Genomic DNA, 18,002 nt, shown 5'->3' with positions numbered 1-18,002 from the left:
TTTTTGCTGCTTTTCTATGAATTTCATTCGCAATGCCTTTCGCAGACACATGCTGTGAGTGTACATACAAAATTGTGTACCTGCATGATACGCAGGTAAGGCGATAAGACATGTGTGAAAACGAAACTGCAGGCTTAAATTCACTAGAGATACAAGTGAACTATGGCCAAAAACACTGGGGAGGAAGAGAGAGGATGGACAGAGAGAGGGACGGGAGAAAATGTGCAGGGAAAGTAAAGAGGAGGAAATGGACAGAAAGAGAAGACTGAAGCAGGTGGGCAGACAAAGGAGAGGAGATGCGAAGCGAGAGGAGGAGGAGGAGGAGGAGGAGGAGGAGGAGGAGGAGGAGATGGACAGTAAGAGGGGAAGGAGTAGACGGACTTACAAGAGATGAGTAGATTGATTTAGGAAGGAGGAGATTGACAGAGTGGGGAGTTGAACAGAGAGGGGAGGAACTGATGGACAGAGTGAGGGGGAAGGAGGAGGTAGATTAACAGAAGGCTGGAATAAATACATACACGGGTAATACCGGGTACTCAGCTGGTTATAACCCAACATATGAAGGTAATATAAAATTAAGTGTTTGCTACGGACTATCAGTTTGGATTAAGGAAAGGTAAAGGTACCAGAAGAGAAACTTCTTTCACTTAAGAAAAATCATTTTCTAAGCTTTCTCAGCTAATAAAAGGCATTCGACCGTGTACATTGGTGCAAGCTGTTTGAAATTGTCAGAGACATAAGCCGAGATGTAGTCTTACCTCCTACTTTTTAAATTGTGTATTGAACGACAAAGGACAGGAAGAAAGTACAAAGATGGTTCAGTATTCATACCAGTATGTTACTGTTGCTTTTACCATAAATAAACCTTTCTCCTTTCTCAATGAAGGGTTTACAGGACTGACGTTTTAAATTAATTGCACTTCAAATTGAATATATTGGTATATCTGTTTACATTCTAGTCAGACAAACTCGATACACAGATTTTCTTCATACCTAATTCACGTACGAGACAAATTCTTGAACTTTTTTGATGCTGTAATATCCACTGAGGCCCAACAGTTACTATGATACTGTTTGAATGTATATGAAATGTTTCAAACTATTGGCTAGAGAGAGGAAATTGAATGACATAATTAATCATTAGAGCAACGGCCGACTACCAGAGCCCGTAATCATAAACGATCGTTTAAGGTAAACTAACCACTATTCTGCTCACACTGCTATTTCTATTTCCCTGAACATGACCTTAGGTCGACGCCTTAAGCTTTGTTGAAATTTATTTACCTGCATGTACAGCCACCTGTCAGGAGTACTATGAGTATACTGCGTAGGGTGATGAACCTTATTATGTTGGATGTACGAAGTATGGCATCAGGAAGAATGAATCCTGCCTCAAGGTGCCAGGTGTTACAAATTTTTCGAATTTAAATTGCTGGCCACTTGTTAGGAAGACTATGGAAGGCAAACATTACGATACACCCTGATTATGTGCCAAAGATCGCTCAGGCAGTATATTTGTTTACATGGCTGTATTCCGCAGCAGCTGTTGTGTATCAGTTATTATTGTCTCTTCCCTTCTCAAGGTTAATGCACTTTTTGAGCGTTTTTGACCAGAGGCAAAAAGCTGCTGTTGAAAAATACTAAAATTGCTGCTAACTAAAGGCGGAAGGTGTTTTTCTGTCAGAATGACTTAACGGCATATAGTGAATGAATATATTGGCCAAGAATTTCGAACATACTGAGCCGTGCGCGGCTAGTATTCATGCCGTTTATTGCTTGGCATCTTGTCATTGCGGTTATGGCATCTCGTTTTTTATTCGATTTACTAAGTTACTGGCTTTCCTACCCGTGAGTGGCAGCTGCAGCGCTTATCGATACGAGTACTGTGGTACTATCTCTGAAGCGACCGCTAGTATTTTCTGGTCACGTTGTGTGGAGTGGGGAAGCTGCAAACGGACATCACGTCGGTTGGGGGCGCAGCAGCGAGCAGGTCCGTGCAGTGAGAGGGCGAGGCAGGGCCGCTGCCGGCGCGCTGCCGGTGCCGGATCAAGGAGGGATAGCTGCGAGAATGACGACTTCGTTGCGCACCATACCCTGGACGTTTAAGTTCAGTGAAAAGTTAACTGCTAATGCAACCTTGACTATTCTGAGATCTCGCCTTTGGTCAGCGGGTTGTTGCTCCCACTGAACCTGGTGGCAACGAGTGAAGTGTTTCGAGGCAATGTAATATTGCAGCCGTCTTTCTTTATTTGTTATTCGTCATTGAATTTAGTATTATTCTTATTAGCGAAGTGCAACCAGCGGTATTTTCTTCCTTGTGGCCGCTAACGCCCCAGTTACCTGCCCTGGAGGTTAATGTATTTCTCGGCAGTGTACCTTTCCTCGTCGTGTTCATGCTGTCCGACATGGCGTGTAGTTATACAGCCTCTTGTGTTGTACTGTTCTTATTTTTTTGGATGGCTACCTTTGTTCTAGTGTTTCCTTCGGCCTCGGGTGTTTTCTGTGGACGTAGTGCTGCCTGTCTCTTCGCCATTGCCTAAAAATATACCATCGTTGTACCGGTGAACGGACGTTAGGCGGATTGGTTAGTCGGTCGGTCGGCGCTTAAGCTGCCCCTAGTTTGAATTGCCATCATGTTACGTGAGTACATCTCTTGGCTGCCTGTCTCGTTCAAATGGCTCTGAGCACTATGGGACTTAACATCTCTGGTCATCAGCCCCCTAGAACTTAGAACTACTTAAACCTTACTAACCTAAGGACATCACACACATCCATGCCCGAGGCAGGATTCGAAACTGCGACCGTAGTAGTCGCGCAGTTCCGGACTGAGCGCCTAGAACCGCTAGACCACTGCGGCTGCCTGTCACATCTTACGTTATGTATGAGTTACCTTCCCAGGCCAACCCTTGGAACACTTTCTGAGAACCGCTTGTCCTGATTCCTTAGACTGTAATGTTCGTTTCAAGGATATTTGTAATTTTCTAATTATTGTTGTTGTGGCCTTCAGTCGACTGATAATTTCACTTCTTTTATAATAAGGTTTTCAGCCGTGTTACAGTAAGTGTTTTAAGCAAACTTGTTTTAAAAGCAAGTGCTATTTGGAATTGTTCTTCTGACTTTTAATTGAGGCCTTCAGCCGTTTGTTGTCTGAGGTTATTGTTGGTGGCCTTCGGCCCTAAAATTGTGGAACTTTTTTTCTGTGATAAGGCCTTCAGCCGTCAAACAGTCAATTGTGTTTTTTTAACAGATTGTTTTAAATTTTAATTTTTTAAAATAAAGTTTACATATTTGTTATGCAACCTAGAGTAACTAATTACGGCCCCATCCACCATAGTAACCTCATCCTGCCCCATCCTGAGAAATCAGCTCTCACATACCATGAGAGTGATTACAGAAAACTTTGAAGTATGCCGGTCCGCTGCGTGTGATATTGGTGCAGCTCGGGAACATCAAGTTATAACTGACTACCAAAAAGATTCCGTTTGAGAGCGATGCTGCAGCATGTATGCAACGTAGTGCGACTCCGTTGCGGGTATAAGTATCGATATTTACGCGAATGTTTAGTGTGGCATTCGTTTCTTTCCGACGTCCATAGCGTAAATGCGAGAACGTTTACTACAGCGACGTTATTGCCGAATGCTTCGAAACACGACCAACGTGTTCTTATCCCTTTCTTCTCTGCTGAAGGACAAACACCGCTGGACATCTGCCGGAGGTTGAAGAATGTGTATGGGGCAGCGTGTCAGTCGAAGATCACCGTTGTGGAATTGTGCGACAAGGGTGCTGCTGCCTCATGGTATCGCACGTACAATATCGCAAACGTCATGACGCAGAAGTTATGCCAACTCAAGCAGGAGACAATCGAGCGCCCTTCCTATATTCCATATCTATCCTCATGCGATTGCCATATCTTCGACCCTTAAAAAGTGCCTTGAAGGATCAACGATTCCTGTCGGACGAGAATTTATAGAAGGCAGTAACCATATTCTTCATGCAGCAGGACACGGTGATTTACAAAATGGATAACTTCAACCTTGTGCGTCGGTGAGATGGTCACGGCGATTTTTTCCTGATTAACATACCGATTATGCACATACGGCCTTCGAATGAAAACTTTTTTTGTCCCTTGTAGTTCCATCATCACTGGGAAAGACCAAAGAAAATAAGGAAAAATCAAACTTTAATGTCTAATGTAGGAAGTACTAGTTAAAGACTCTTCTCACCTATTGACAAGTCTTACATTGCAGCTTAGTGATACGTTATCCCTTATGACGAAATGTCATACAGCTGATCTAAAGCTCTGATGAAACAGCAAGTCGATGACTACGCTTGTAATGGTGAAAATATTCGTGTCACCGGACTGATTACGAACAGGACACAATGTGGTTGTCGGAAGATCTTACATCAGTCTGATGGATGTCATGGGAAGGTATGGCAGCAGTGAAATTTAGTGGATGTGGTGGTCTGCAGTTGTTCGTCTTTGTTTGCTCTCAGACTAGTTGTTTCATCCGAATGAAAGCACCTATCTAGTTGTTTCATCCGAATGAAAGCGCCTATTAATGAAAAATATCTTAGTCCTCATTACGACAAAAGATTTAAAAAGCATCACATCTCTTTGAGAGTCATGGCTAACAAGCATTACGACCTGAATAAAATCAATGGTGTTTATTGTAATGACCTGTTTAAACTACTGACACAAACCCCATTTAATATACTTCAACCAGACCGTTATGATTCGAATAAAATTTTGGATATAATGCAGTGTCCTGCTCAAACCAGATTTGTCAGTTAATCCAGAAGCCCTGCAAAAACTATTAACAACGCTTCAGGAAGAACGGAAACTATTCTGCCTTAAGTACATTAGAAATAAATAAACTGTCTACACTAAAGATAAAACGCTGTGACAAATAAAAGAAACGCTGTAATGCTAATAGGAATTCTTCTTTGGCTTGGGAGTTGGGAAACGTCTTGCGACGTATGATAGGATACAGGTGTATCTCGCATGTTTATAACGATAACATTTATTAGACAGAAAACATTTTTGTTATACTTTTTCAGATCTGATGAAACTAATATACATTACAAATAAGAAATTCTAATATACACATTACATATCATCTACATACATAGACCGTTGTGCCACACTATGTAGGGTGCTGTTATCTCTATCATCCACGTATCTGGGAACAACTGCATTATAAACAAAGACGGTTGTAGAAAATCCTACGTCAAAAATATAAAACGTAACATTCACGAAGTGAACATACTTTGCTGAGGAAGACTCTGCAGTCTAACGTTATACATTATACAATAAAACTATAATTGTGCCAAACACTTACAGAAGATTCTGTTCAAATACGTCTGGCTCACAGATATTGTCTGCTGAGTCGATGTTGACAGCTGACGCACTCTGCCGAGCAGTAGTCAAATCAACTATACAGTATACCGTTTGGAGGTACCACCAGGTGGCTTCAGGCTTGTACATGGTAACTCAGGCACATAATAAATAAATATTTTCCGTGTCTGTATGATATATAATACGTAAAAGAATGTCGGTAATTTTAATTTTTTGGGGTCGTGAAGAAGATCTGTTTTCTTTGTATTAAAAGGTAGCAAGTGGCAGTACCAATCCGGTTGTACATCGGTATCAGTTCCTCAGAACATTGCCAGAACTTCATACAAATATTTCGCAAAATTCAGTGATTAAAAGCAAAGGCTTCAAAGCCCCCAAGTCGACAGCTAGGGTTTTTCTGGACTTGCAGAACGCCTACGATAAGACCTGGACCGACAACCTCGTGCACAAGATACTGACGCAGACCCCAATACCGGACGTCTATGTACAGATTGTGGATGACTTCCTCCGTTTCCACGTGTCTCACCGGGGAATGCGTTCTGGCATTCCCCCATTGACAGCTGGCACTCCACAGGGATCCGTGCCATCTCCCATTCTCTTTAACATCTACGTGAATGATACGCCGGTCATCCCCGAGTGTCACCTGGCGCAATATGATGATGACACAGCACTCTATACCACTGGACGTATCACTGACGCCGTCATCGCCCGTCACCAACGACAGATGGACGCCACCATCACCTGATGCTGGACAAACAAAATAGCTCTCAATGCCACCAAAACTACGGCGGTCTATTTCACGAAACGGCGCCCAGTCATCCGCCGCAATATTTCGGTTGCAGGCATGCAGGTGCCCTGGTCCCCGGCGACCACCTATCTCGGGGTCCGGATTGACCACAAGCTGCTGTTCCACTGTGATGCAGAGTATGTCGCCAACAAGGGGCAAAAGCTGACCAGGGCCTTGTGCCCCCTCTTCCGCAGTAGGGAACTTAACCTGCCTACCAAGCTCCGTATCTACCAGGCCGTTATCATGCCTGCCCTCGCGTATGGCTCCACTGCATGGGCCACGATTAGTGTCTCCAGGATGCGGAAGTTGCAGCGCCTGCAGAACAAGGTTCTCAGGTGGAGCCTGCACGCCCCGCCACTCACGCGGATTATGACTCTCCGTGAGGAAGCAGATATCGTCCCCCTCAAGGAAACCATACGCAACAACGCGCAGCGGCTCTGTGAGAAAGTGGCTGCCCTACGGGACACAGTCCATGGCTACGCCACGTTGGGACTACACATCCACGTCGCTGGCATCGCCATCCGGTTCCGTTGACCATCCTCGAGGAATCTGCTTCCGAACAGGACTAGAGCTGGCCCTGGCACGCCCACCACGGCTGCCTCCTTTGCCAAGACTAGCCCTGCATTCCACGTCCACGCCTTTCCAGTCTTACCTGCTCATGTCGGACTACGTTTTTATGCCGGAGCGAAGAGTACTGTCACCGTTGAAGAGTGGTATGGGACTCCAAGTCCCAGCGCCACACCTCCACAGTGTATTGCAGTGACGCAATGTCACTACCCTATGGTTTATATTTACTGGCTCACCAACACAGTTACACCGTGGAAGGCTGGTGACGCTGTACTTTTCCGTATCACACATTTTTTTAAAAAAAGTGATTAAAATCAGAGGATAAAAGTGGAGTGTGCAGGTGGAAACAAGGAACTTATGAGGAGGCGGTTCATCTCAACCCTTCACTAAACATTATAATACATTTCAGCATAAAATAGGAAAATCAGTAAAACATAAAAGTTGATTCATAACTGCGAATCATTCATATTGTACCCACACTGTGATTATTCACTTTGAGAAGTGCTCACATTCGCTAAATTTTTAAGTCCTGGTAAGGTCTGACGAATACGCTTGCAGGTTTTTCAGACTGTACTTCATTGTAGGTAGCTGCAATCATCATCTGTGAGAGGTGTCTCCCCCCATTCAGTAATACATAACATAATTAACAAGGCTTCCAGCACAAACATCTGGTGTACGCCTGAAGTTGTGAGAACTTCTGTCTGATTAGCTCGTGTTTTGGCATGATGTCTGCAATTGATATTTCACTTCTTTATGACGCTATGAACCATTTCACCAAGGCAATTGGCTGTTTGCATCTTATTGTTGACACTGGCAAATAATGAGATAAGTATAACCTTCTGACTGGAACCGCGTGACCGCTACGGTCGCTGGTTCGAATCCTGCCTCGGGCACTGATGTGTGTGATGTCCTTAGGTTAGTTAGGTTTAAGTAGTTCTAAGTTCTAGGGGACTGATGACCTTAGAAGTTAAGTCCCATAGTGCTCAGAGCCATTTGAACCATTTTTATAACCTTCTGAAGGTTTACTGAAATCGGTAAACAAGTTAAAATTTCCTTTATGCAACTAGTCGCTTATTATTTCGTTGTAAAATGGTTCAAATGGCTCTGAGCACTATGCGACTTAACGTCTGAGGTCATCAGTCGCTTAGAACGTAGAACTAATTAAACCTAACTAACCTAAGGACTTCACACACATCCATGCCCGAGGCAAGATTCGAACCTGCGTTCGTAGCGGTCGCGCGGTTCCAGACTGTAGCGCCCAGAACCGCACGGCCACTCCGGCCGGCTCTATTTCGTTATACATGACTACCGTTTCTGAGGGTGGATAAAACACTCCAATATAATTGTAATGTTATTAAGGAATGTTTGTGCGGTACCTACTTCCTTTTCCGAAGTCAATAAATTTTGCATCTACAAGACTGTCTTGATTCATGGCATTCAAGATGTCATGTGAGGAATGCGAGAGCTAGGTTCAGCGTGATCAGTGATTTAGGATTTCATGCTGGTTGGCACAGAAGAGGTTATTAAATTTGAGACACGTAATTTCAACTCCGAATACATTCTGGCTAGAAGTTCTATTGCTTGCTACTGCATTGTTAGTAGTCGACTTACGTGCTAGTAACTGACAAAAGAATGCTTAATGGCCGTAGATGGGGAGCTATGCAATAAGTACTTTGTGCGGTACCTACTTCCTTTTCGGAAGTCAATAAATTTTGCATCTACAAGACTGTCTTGATTCATGGCATTCAAGATGTCATGTGAGGAATACGAGAGCTAGGTTCAGCGTGATCAGTGATTTAGGATTTCATGCTGGTTGGCACGGAAGAGGTTATTAAATTTGAGACACGTAATTTCAACTCCGAATACGTTCTGGCTACAAGTTCTATTGCTTACTACTGCATTGTTAGCAGTCGACTTACGTGCTAGTAACTGACAAAAGAATGCTTAATGGCCGTAGATGGGGAGCTATGCAATAAGTACTTTGTGCGGTACCTACTTCCTTTTCGGAAGTCAATAAATTTTGCATCTACAAGACTGTCTTGATTCATGGCATTCAAGATGTCATGTGAGGAATACGAGAGCTAGGTTCAGCGTGATCAGTGATTTAGGATTTCATGCTGGTTGGCACAGAAGAGGTTATTAAATTTGAGACACGTAATTTCAACTCCGAATACGTTCTGGCTACAAGTTCTATTGCTTACTACTGCATTGTTAGCAGTCGACTTACGTGCTAGTAACTGACAAAAGAATGCTTAATGGCCGTAGATGGGGAGCTATGCAATAATTACGCGCACAAGTGGTAACAAATGATGACCCCCACACAAAAAACGGAGTGAGTCCATTTAACTATAAAATAAGTTTATCGCTCATTCCGATGGTCAGGCGTCGGACTTCAAAATAGCATAGCAAGTCACCGAGATACAAAGAGTTCCACTTTTAGTGGTAATGGAAAGACTGTTCTAAGTCAGCCTTCCCACGGAATGGATGGGGTATGACCAAAGTTTGCTTCAACAGTTTACATTACACCTGTTAGGCCAGCTGTGTTGCGACTGCATGCGTGATCGGTTGCGCTTCCTACTGTGTGTCGTTTACTTACAGTAATTGGGTTTAGTCTTAAGTGTGACAGTAATGTGGTCCTCGTAAGATCTTTGCAACGTTTGCCTCATCAACAGATGCAGATGAGAAGCCATGTGTTAATCTTTCAGATAAAAAAGTTGTGCCAGAATGAGTAATGTTTGTAGGGACCTTAAGGCAATGTCTTGTGAGTTAGGCAGTGATTGCAAATCCTCATTATTTGAGCGCTTCAAACAAACCAAACCCCACGAAAGAGAACAACTGTTCAAGAAATTTAATTTGTTAAGCGACTGTTTAACCAACTTCATTTCTGTGACTTGCCCCATTACTTTCTGCATAAGCTCTTCAAATGTGTAGCCCCGAAGCCAGTCTGCGCCTCTTCCACACATGTTGGTAGTCGCGCGGGCGAGGATGTTCAGCCGAAGTGTTTGAGGATTGTCCCGGAGACAACAGACAAAGGGAACTCCGTCGAGGGTTGTGTTTATCCGCGCAGACAGCCGTCGCTGACACACTACACTCCCAGACCTGTCGCTGTCGCTCTTAAGCCCAAGTCCCTAGCGGGGCTTAACAGCTTAGCGCTCTGGGCGTACAGAAATAGTCGCACAGGAAGGATGAAAATTTACGGCCCTTTGCCCAGTCCGACTTTATAACTATCCAAAGGGCTGTTAATGTGAATAAAAGTCTGTTCTCAATTAGAGCAAAATGTGCAGCAGCGCAAACCAGAAGTTCGCAAAAAGTCTATCATCCGTATCTGTGCCAGAAAGGAGCATAATTATTAGAATACTTCCATAATGTATATAAATGTTTTATTAAAATACACTTTTGTTTCGAAATGTTTATAAATTCTATTTGGTTCAAATGGTTCAAATGGCACTGAGCACTATGGGACTTAACATCTGAGGTCATCAGTTCCCTAGCACTTAGAACTACTTAAACCAAACTAACCTAAGGACATCACATACATCCATGCCCGAGGCAGGATTCGAACCTGCGACAGTAGCAGTCGCGCGCTTCCAGACTGAAGCGCCTAGAACCGCTAGGCCACGGCGGCCGGCTATAAATTCTATTTCATCGGATCTGGAAACATTCACAAATAGATTATGAATAGATTTGAATAGTAAATACTACACTTAATTTCTTGCAGTCGATCTTTGTTTTACTATCTCAAATCAGTGTATTGTCCGCCCCCAGTAGCTGAGTAGTCTGCGCGACAGAATGTCAGTACTAAGGGCCCGGGTTCTATATCCGGCTGGGTCAGAGATTTTCTCCGCTCAGGGACTGGGTACTGTGTTGTCCTAATCATCATTATTTCATCCCCATCGACGCTCAAGTCGCCGAAGTGGCGTCAAATCGAAAGACTTGCACCCGACGAACGGTCTACCCGACGGGAGGCCCTAGTCACACCACCTTAATTAATCTGTGTATTTTGCAAAAACAAGAATCGCGTCACTTCTTACAGAAATGTCTGCCCATTTCTGAAAATAAAATTCAAAATTTGAATCCTATAAAAGTGTAAATATGAATATACACAAATGTCATGCTTAATTACTGGAATTTATTTCGTTACCTCCATGCAAATAAGAAAGTACTAAAAGTTACTATTCACAGGTGATCTGATTCCAATAATTTTATTGACAACGCTGACAAGAAGAGTGACGACGGTGATAAGCAGAGCGGCACCCGATTGTGGAATTTAAGTAAAATAATAGACAGCTAGTGAACAGTTGCGCACTCATTCTTGTTGGTCTCAACTGCGGCCGAAAAAAGATTCGGAAAGAAGATGGAAGGCGCGCAGCTGGACAAGTCCGTTGTAGGGCACTAAGAGTGTCTTTAGATAGATAGGCAAATATTTCGAAAGTGACTTTCAGAGGCTAAATCAAAGAAGTTCATCATCATCATCGTTATCGTAACTTATCCTCCCGAATTGAGGCTACTTCAGTTTTCACCACGTGAGGTCGCGAGGCACCAAACTGATTTCCGATCATTAATATCATAATAAGAGAAAACTTCAAGAGTGGAGTTAAAATTCAAGGTGAAAGAATACCAACGATAAGATTCGCTGATGACACTGCTACCCACAGTGAAAGTAAAGAAGAAGTACTGAACCTGCTGAATACAGCGTTGTATGGTAATGAAACATGGACTGTAGGAAAACCGGAAACGAAGAGAATCGGAGCATTTGAGATGTGGTGCTACAGACGAATGTTGAAAATTAAGTGGACTGATAAGGTAAGAAATGAGGAGGTTCCGCACAGAAATGGAGAAGAAAGGAATATTAGTAAAAAGCTCATAAGAAGAAGGAACAGGGTGACACAACAATCTGTTAAGACATCAGGTAATAACGTCCGAGATACCAAAGAGAGCTGTAGAGAGCAAAAATTGTAGAGGAAGACAGGGATCGTTATATATACAGCCAATAATTAACAGCGTAGGTTGGAAGTGCTACTCTGAAATGGTTGGCACAGGAGAGGAATTCGTGACGGGCCGCATCGAACCAATTAGGAGACATAGTAGACTGATGATCAAAAAATTTTAAAAAGTTAAAAATAGAGGTGTGTCACGTTCACCACCAGTGGGAATCCAACGGGCCTGAGTCGTCCATGTTTGGCTAAAGTATCAGTTTCTATCAGGTAAACCAGAACAGAGCTGTGCAGTGGCTCTGCCTTCCTCAGTATGTAATAGATATGGAAACACTTGTAGAATTTAAAATGAAAAACGAGGAGTGCATGCAGATCATTATTGATGCATGAATAGTTCACCTCCCTCTTGTTACCTGTTGCTTGGGTGCCACATTTTTCGTTGTATATCTTACGAGTGTTTCCATATCTATTAAAAATTCAAATCCACAAATTTTATGGGCTGTCTGTAGATGGAGGGGGGGGGGGGAGGGAGGGAGGGGACAAGGGTACTAAGAAAATTTATAGTTTTAGGCTGATTTAAAATAGTGGTGTATTGAATTTGTTTATTATTTAGGTTTATCCACAAGTTTTCACCTGTATATGCATTTGACTCCTCCCCACTCTCTTCATCTCCTTCACACCATTTCTTTGTGCATGATATCCACTCCTCTCCCCTGATCATATCTTCCTTTCTCTCTTGTCTGCCGGCCGTCGTGGCCAAGCGGTTAAAGGCGCTACAGTCTGGAACCGCGCGGCCGCTACGGTCGCAGGTTTGAATCCTGCCTCGGGCATGGATGTGTGTGATGTCCTTAAGTTAGTTAGGTTTAAGTAGTTCTAAGTTCTAGGGGACTGACGACCTTAGAAGTTAAGTCCCATAGTGCTCAGAGCCATTTTGAACCCTCTCCTCTGATTATATCCTGTTCCCTCCCTCTCTTTCCATTTCTGTCTTCCCTTCTTGTTTTCCACCTGCCCACTGAACTTCTACTTCTTCCACCTACCTACAACCCCCGCTCCCCCCAACACGCAATATATATATATATATATATATATATATATATATATATATATATATACGTAAATAATCACATTATTCATGTTATTAGCTTGAGTGCTAATATAAAGGGTGATAATTATTGAACTACTCGTATATGAAATAAAATCATCATACCTTCTGAACAGTTTCCATTAGGACGTTCAAACTTCATGGGTGGCTGCAGTGCATGATGGGAATTAATATGCTCATGTTTGCTTTGGTTTAGCAAGTCCATTTTTATTAGTGCATTGGAGAGACTGAGTATCTGCATTTCGTGTCAGAGAAGTCTCTTCACCCTGAGTGGGTGACTTTTTGGTGTGCAGTGCCCAGTCACGGATAATCGGTGCGATGTTCCTTGATGGCAGAGTGACTATCGAATGGTACGTGAAGGTTTGGAAGATGGTTTCATCCCAATCGTTCTAGGATAATCATAAGCGCCGGAACGAAGGCGAACGGAAAACCAGAGGAGACGGTGAGGAAACGTCGGCCAGTGGTGCACAGAATTGGACCGCGCCACGCCAGGAGCGACATCTGAAAGAAGTGAATATAAGCGCAGCTTCTGCCAGCCTCGGGGCTCAGACCTCCTCAGTGTACTGACATTAGTTGAACGTATTTGCTAAGCGTGCTACAAGAAAACTAGTTGTGATCCTTATCAGTTACTTTTCTGGACTTTGCCTATAGCGAGGACTATTACTGTTGGCATGTTATTTGTGGCACCGATTTATCTCCAAAGATAAGTATTGTGAATTGCTTTATAGAAATAAGACTACTAGTTTTATTTGTTTGAACTGTTGTATAGCATTCCGATAACGTTGCATCCCTTAGGCACCCTATTAACAACGAGTGGGAAAGACCCCAGTTTCATTGTCCAGAGTGACTCTGATTTCGACAAGTTGTGGTTCATGCAACATGAAGGTCGACCCCATCCAAGCAAGAGAGTGTTTTATGTCCTGAAGGAACACTTTGGGGACGGCATTTTGGCTCTGGGGTACTCAGAGGCCACTGGTATGGGCCTCGATTGACCGCCATATTCTCCGGATCTGAACACATGTGACTCCTTTTTGTGGAGCTATATTAAAGGCATTTACATAAATGAACACATAAACCATTTCTGAGCTGAAACCAGCCATTCAGGAGGTCATCGAGAGGATTGATGTTCCGATACTTCAGTGGGTCATGCAGAATTTCGCTATTCGTCTGCGCCACATCATCACCAATGATTGTAGGCATATCGCACATGTCATATCATGTATCCGAATATCTGTAGTGACTTCCTGGCAGATTAAAACTGTGTGCCCGACCGAGACTCGAACTCGGGACCTTTGCCTTTCGCGGGCAAGTGCTCTACCAACTGAGCTACCGAAGCACGACTCACGCCCGGTACTCACAGCTTTACTTCTGCCAGTACCTCGTCTCCTACCTTCCAAACTTTACAGAAGCTCTCCTGCGAACCTGCAGAACTAGCACTCCTGAAAGAAAGGATATTGCGGAGACATGGCTTAGCCACAGCCTGGGGGATGTTTCCAGAATGAGATTTTCACTCTGCAGCGGAGTGTGCGCTGATATGAAACTTCCTGGCAGATTAAAACTGTGTGCCCGACCGAGACTCGAACTCGGGACCTTTGCCTTTCGCGGGCAAGTGCTCTACCAACTGAGCTACCGAAGCACGACTCACGCCCGGTACTCACAGCTTTACTTCTGCCAGTACCTCGTCTCCTACCTTCCAAACTTTACAGAAGCTCTCCTGCGAACCTGCAGAACTAGCACTCCTGAAAGAAAGGATATCCTTTCTTTCAGGAGTGCTAGTTCTGCAGGTTCGCAGGAGAGCTTCTGTAAAGTTTGGAAGGTAGGAGACGAGGTACTGGCAGAAGTAAAGCTGTGAGTACCGGGCGTGAGTCGTGCTTCGGTAGCTCAGTTGGTAGAGCACTTGCCCGCGAAAGGCAAAGGTCCCGAGTTCGAGTCTCGGTCGGGCACACAGTTTTAATCTGCCAGGAAGTTTCATATCAGCGCACACTCCGCTGCAGAGTGAAAATCTCATTCTGGAAACATCTGTAGTGACGTTTACATGTTGAGCAAAGTGTGTGCAAGTCGTAGTTTGTAACTAATTTACGTTTTCATCATTTTGTTCAGTAACTGTCCTCCTGTATTCGTGTGTCTTTATAAAAAAAAAAATGATTTCTGTTATTGAGTCTGAAGTCGACTCATGCCAACGGCCTTGTCCCAGTGTTAACACCGGTTTCCGTCAGATCACCGAAGTTATGCGCTGTTGGGCTGGGCTAGCACTTGGATGGGTGACCATCCGGTCTGCCGAGCGCTGTTGGCAAGCGGGATGCACTCAGCCCTTGTGAGGCAAACTGAGGAGCTACTTGATTGAAAAGTAGCGGCTCCGGTCTCGGAAACTGACATACGGCTGGGAGAGCGGTGTACTAACCATATGCCCCTCCGTATCCGCATCCAGTGACGCCTATGAGCTGAGGGTGACACGGCGGTCGGTCAGTACCGTTGAGCCTTCATGGCCTGTTCGGGAGGAGTTAAGTTTAGTTCAACTCGACTCATAAATATTACTGCGCTATCCCCTTCCATACTTGTCATCACAACTGTTCTACCTCACTGTCATTGTTTAGTAGGAGATGAATGGGATGCCTGCGGCACAGTCAGAACAGGGAGTATGGTGCTCGTGTCCAAGTCACACTGTTATATGTACATACCGTCTACATGTTCGCTGCTTTCCAGATATTTTCAGGACAGTACGTGAAGAGTGATGTATGGGGCTATGAAATCAATTAGTCTTTATCGATTCACGGGTACTGCGATTACGTTCTACATCTATATCTACATGACTACTCTGATATTCACATTTAAGTGCTTGGCAGAGGGTTCATCGAACCACAATCATACTATCTCTCTACCATTCCACTCCCGAACAGCGCGCGGGAAAAACGAACACCTAAACCTTTCTGTTCGAGCTCCGATTTCTCTTTTTTTTATTTTGATGATCATTCCTAGCTATGTAGGTTGGGCTCAACAAAATATTTTCGCATTCGGAAGAGAAAGTTGGTGACTGAAATTTCGTAAATACACTCCTGGAAATGGAAAAAAGAACACATTGACACCGGTGTGTCAGACCCACCATACTTGCTCCGGACACTGCGAGAGGGCTGTACAAGCAATGATCACACGCACGGCACAGCGGACACACCAGGAACCGCGGTGTTGGCCGTCGAATGGCGCTAGCTGCGCAGCATTTGTGCACCGCCGCCGTCAGTGTCAGCCAGTTTGCCGTGGCATACGGAGCTCCATCGCAGTCTTTAACACTGGTAGCATGCCGCGACAGCGTCGACGTGAACCGTATGTGCAGTTGACGGACTTTGAGCGAGGGCGTATAGTGGGCATGCGGGAGGCCGGGTGGACGTACCGCCGAATTGCTCAACACGTGGGGCTTGAGGTCTCCACAGTACATCGATGTTGTCGCCAGTGGTCGGAGGAAGGTGCACGTGCCCGTCGACCTGGGACCGGACCGCAGCGACGCACGGATGCACGCCAAGACCGTAGGATCCTACGCAGTGCCGTAGGGGACCGCACCGCCACTTCCCAGCAAATTAGGGACACTGTTGCTCCTGGGGTATCGGCGAGGACCATTCGCAACCGTCTCCATGAAGCTGGGCTACGGTCCCGCACACCGTTAGGCCGTCTTCCGCTCACGCCCCAACATCGTGCAGCCCGCCTCCAGTGGTGTCGCGACAGGCGTGAATGGAGGGACGAATGGAGACGTGTCGTCTTCAGCGATGAGAGTCGCTTCTGCCTTGGTGCCAATGATGGTCGTATGCGTGTTTGGCGCCGTGCAGGTGAGCGCCACAATCAGGACTGCATACGACCGAGGCACACAGGGCCAACACCCGGCATCATGGTGTGGGGAGCGATCTCCTACACTGGCCGTACACCACTGGTGATCGTCGAGGGGACACTGAATAGTGCACGGTACATCCAAACCGTCATCGAACCCATCGTTCTACCATTCCTAGACCGGCAAGGGAACTTGCTGTTCCAACAGGACAATGCACGTCCGCATGTATCCCGTGCCACCCAACGTGCTCTAGAAGGTGTAAGTCAACTACCCTGGCCAGCAAGATCCCCGGATCTGTCCCCCATTGAGCATGTTTGGGACTGGATGAAGCGTCGTCTCACGCGGTCTGCACGTCCAGCACGAACGCTGGTCCAACTGAGGCGCCAGGTGGAAATGGCATGGCAAGCCGTTCCACAGGACTACATCCAGCATCTCTACGATCGTCTCCATGGGAGAATAGCAGCCTGCATTGCTGCGAAAGGTGGATATACACTGTACTAGTGCCGACATTGTGCATGCTCTGTTGCCTGTGTCTATGTGCCTGTGGTTCTGTCAGTGTGATCATGTGATGTATCTGACCCCAGGAATGTGTCAATAAAGTTTCCCCTTCCTGGGACAATGAACTCACGGTGTTCTTATTTCAATTTCCAGGAGTGTAGATCTCGCCGCGACGAAAAACGGTTTTGCTTTAATGACTTCCATCCCAACTCGCGTATCATATCTGCCACACACTCTCACCTATTACGTGATAATACTAACCGAGCTGCCCTTTCTTGCACCCTTTCGATGTCCTCCGTCAATCCCACCTGGTAAGGATCTCACACCGTGCAGCAATATTCTAGCAGAGGACGAACGAGGGTAGTGTAAGCTGTCTCTTTAGTGGACTTGTTGCATCTTCTAAGTGTCCTGCCAATGAAACGCAACCTTTGGCTCGCCTTCCCCACAATATTATCTGTGTGGTCTTTCCAACTGAAGTTGTTCGTAATTTTAACACCTAGGTACTTAGTTGAATTGACAGACTTGAGAATTGTAACATTTATCGAGAATTCCAAGGGATTTATTTTGGAACTCATGTGGATCACCTCACAACTTTCGTTATTTGCCACCTGCCACACCATACAGCAATCTTTTCTAAATCGCTTTGCAACTGATACTGGTCTTCGGATGACCTTACTAGACGGTAAATTACAGCTTCATCTGCGAACAACCTAAGAGAACTGCTCAGATTGTCACCCAGGTCATTTATATAGATCAGGAACAGCAGAGGTCCCAGGACGCTTCCCTGAGGAACACCTGATATCACTTCAGTTTTACTCGATGATTTACCGTCTATTATTACGAACTGCGACCTTCCTGACAGGAAATCACGAATCCAGTCGCACAACTGAGACGATACCTCAGAGGCCCGCAGCTTGATTAGAAGTCGCTTGTGAGGAATGGTGTCA

General features: G+C 45.0%; 1 pseudogene; it reads left to right on the top strand.

Moving 5' to 3' along the window:
- The first annotated feature begins 14,918 nt into the window (after positions 1–14,918).
- LOC126189368 (5S ribosomal RNA) lies at positions 14,919–15,036 on the top strand (annotated as a pseudogene).
- The last annotated feature ends 2,966 nt before the right edge of the window (positions 15,037–18,002 follow it).

Source organism: Schistocerca cancellata, chromosome 5, assembly GCF_023864275.1.
Source record: "Schistocerca cancellata isolate TAMUIC-IGC-003103 chromosome 5, iqSchCanc2.1, whole genome shotgun sequence".
Classification (NCBI taxonomy): domain Eukaryota; kingdom Metazoa; phylum Arthropoda; class Insecta; order Orthoptera; family Acrididae; genus Schistocerca; species Schistocerca cancellata.
This window is presented reverse-complemented; position numbering and strand designations above follow the sequence as displayed.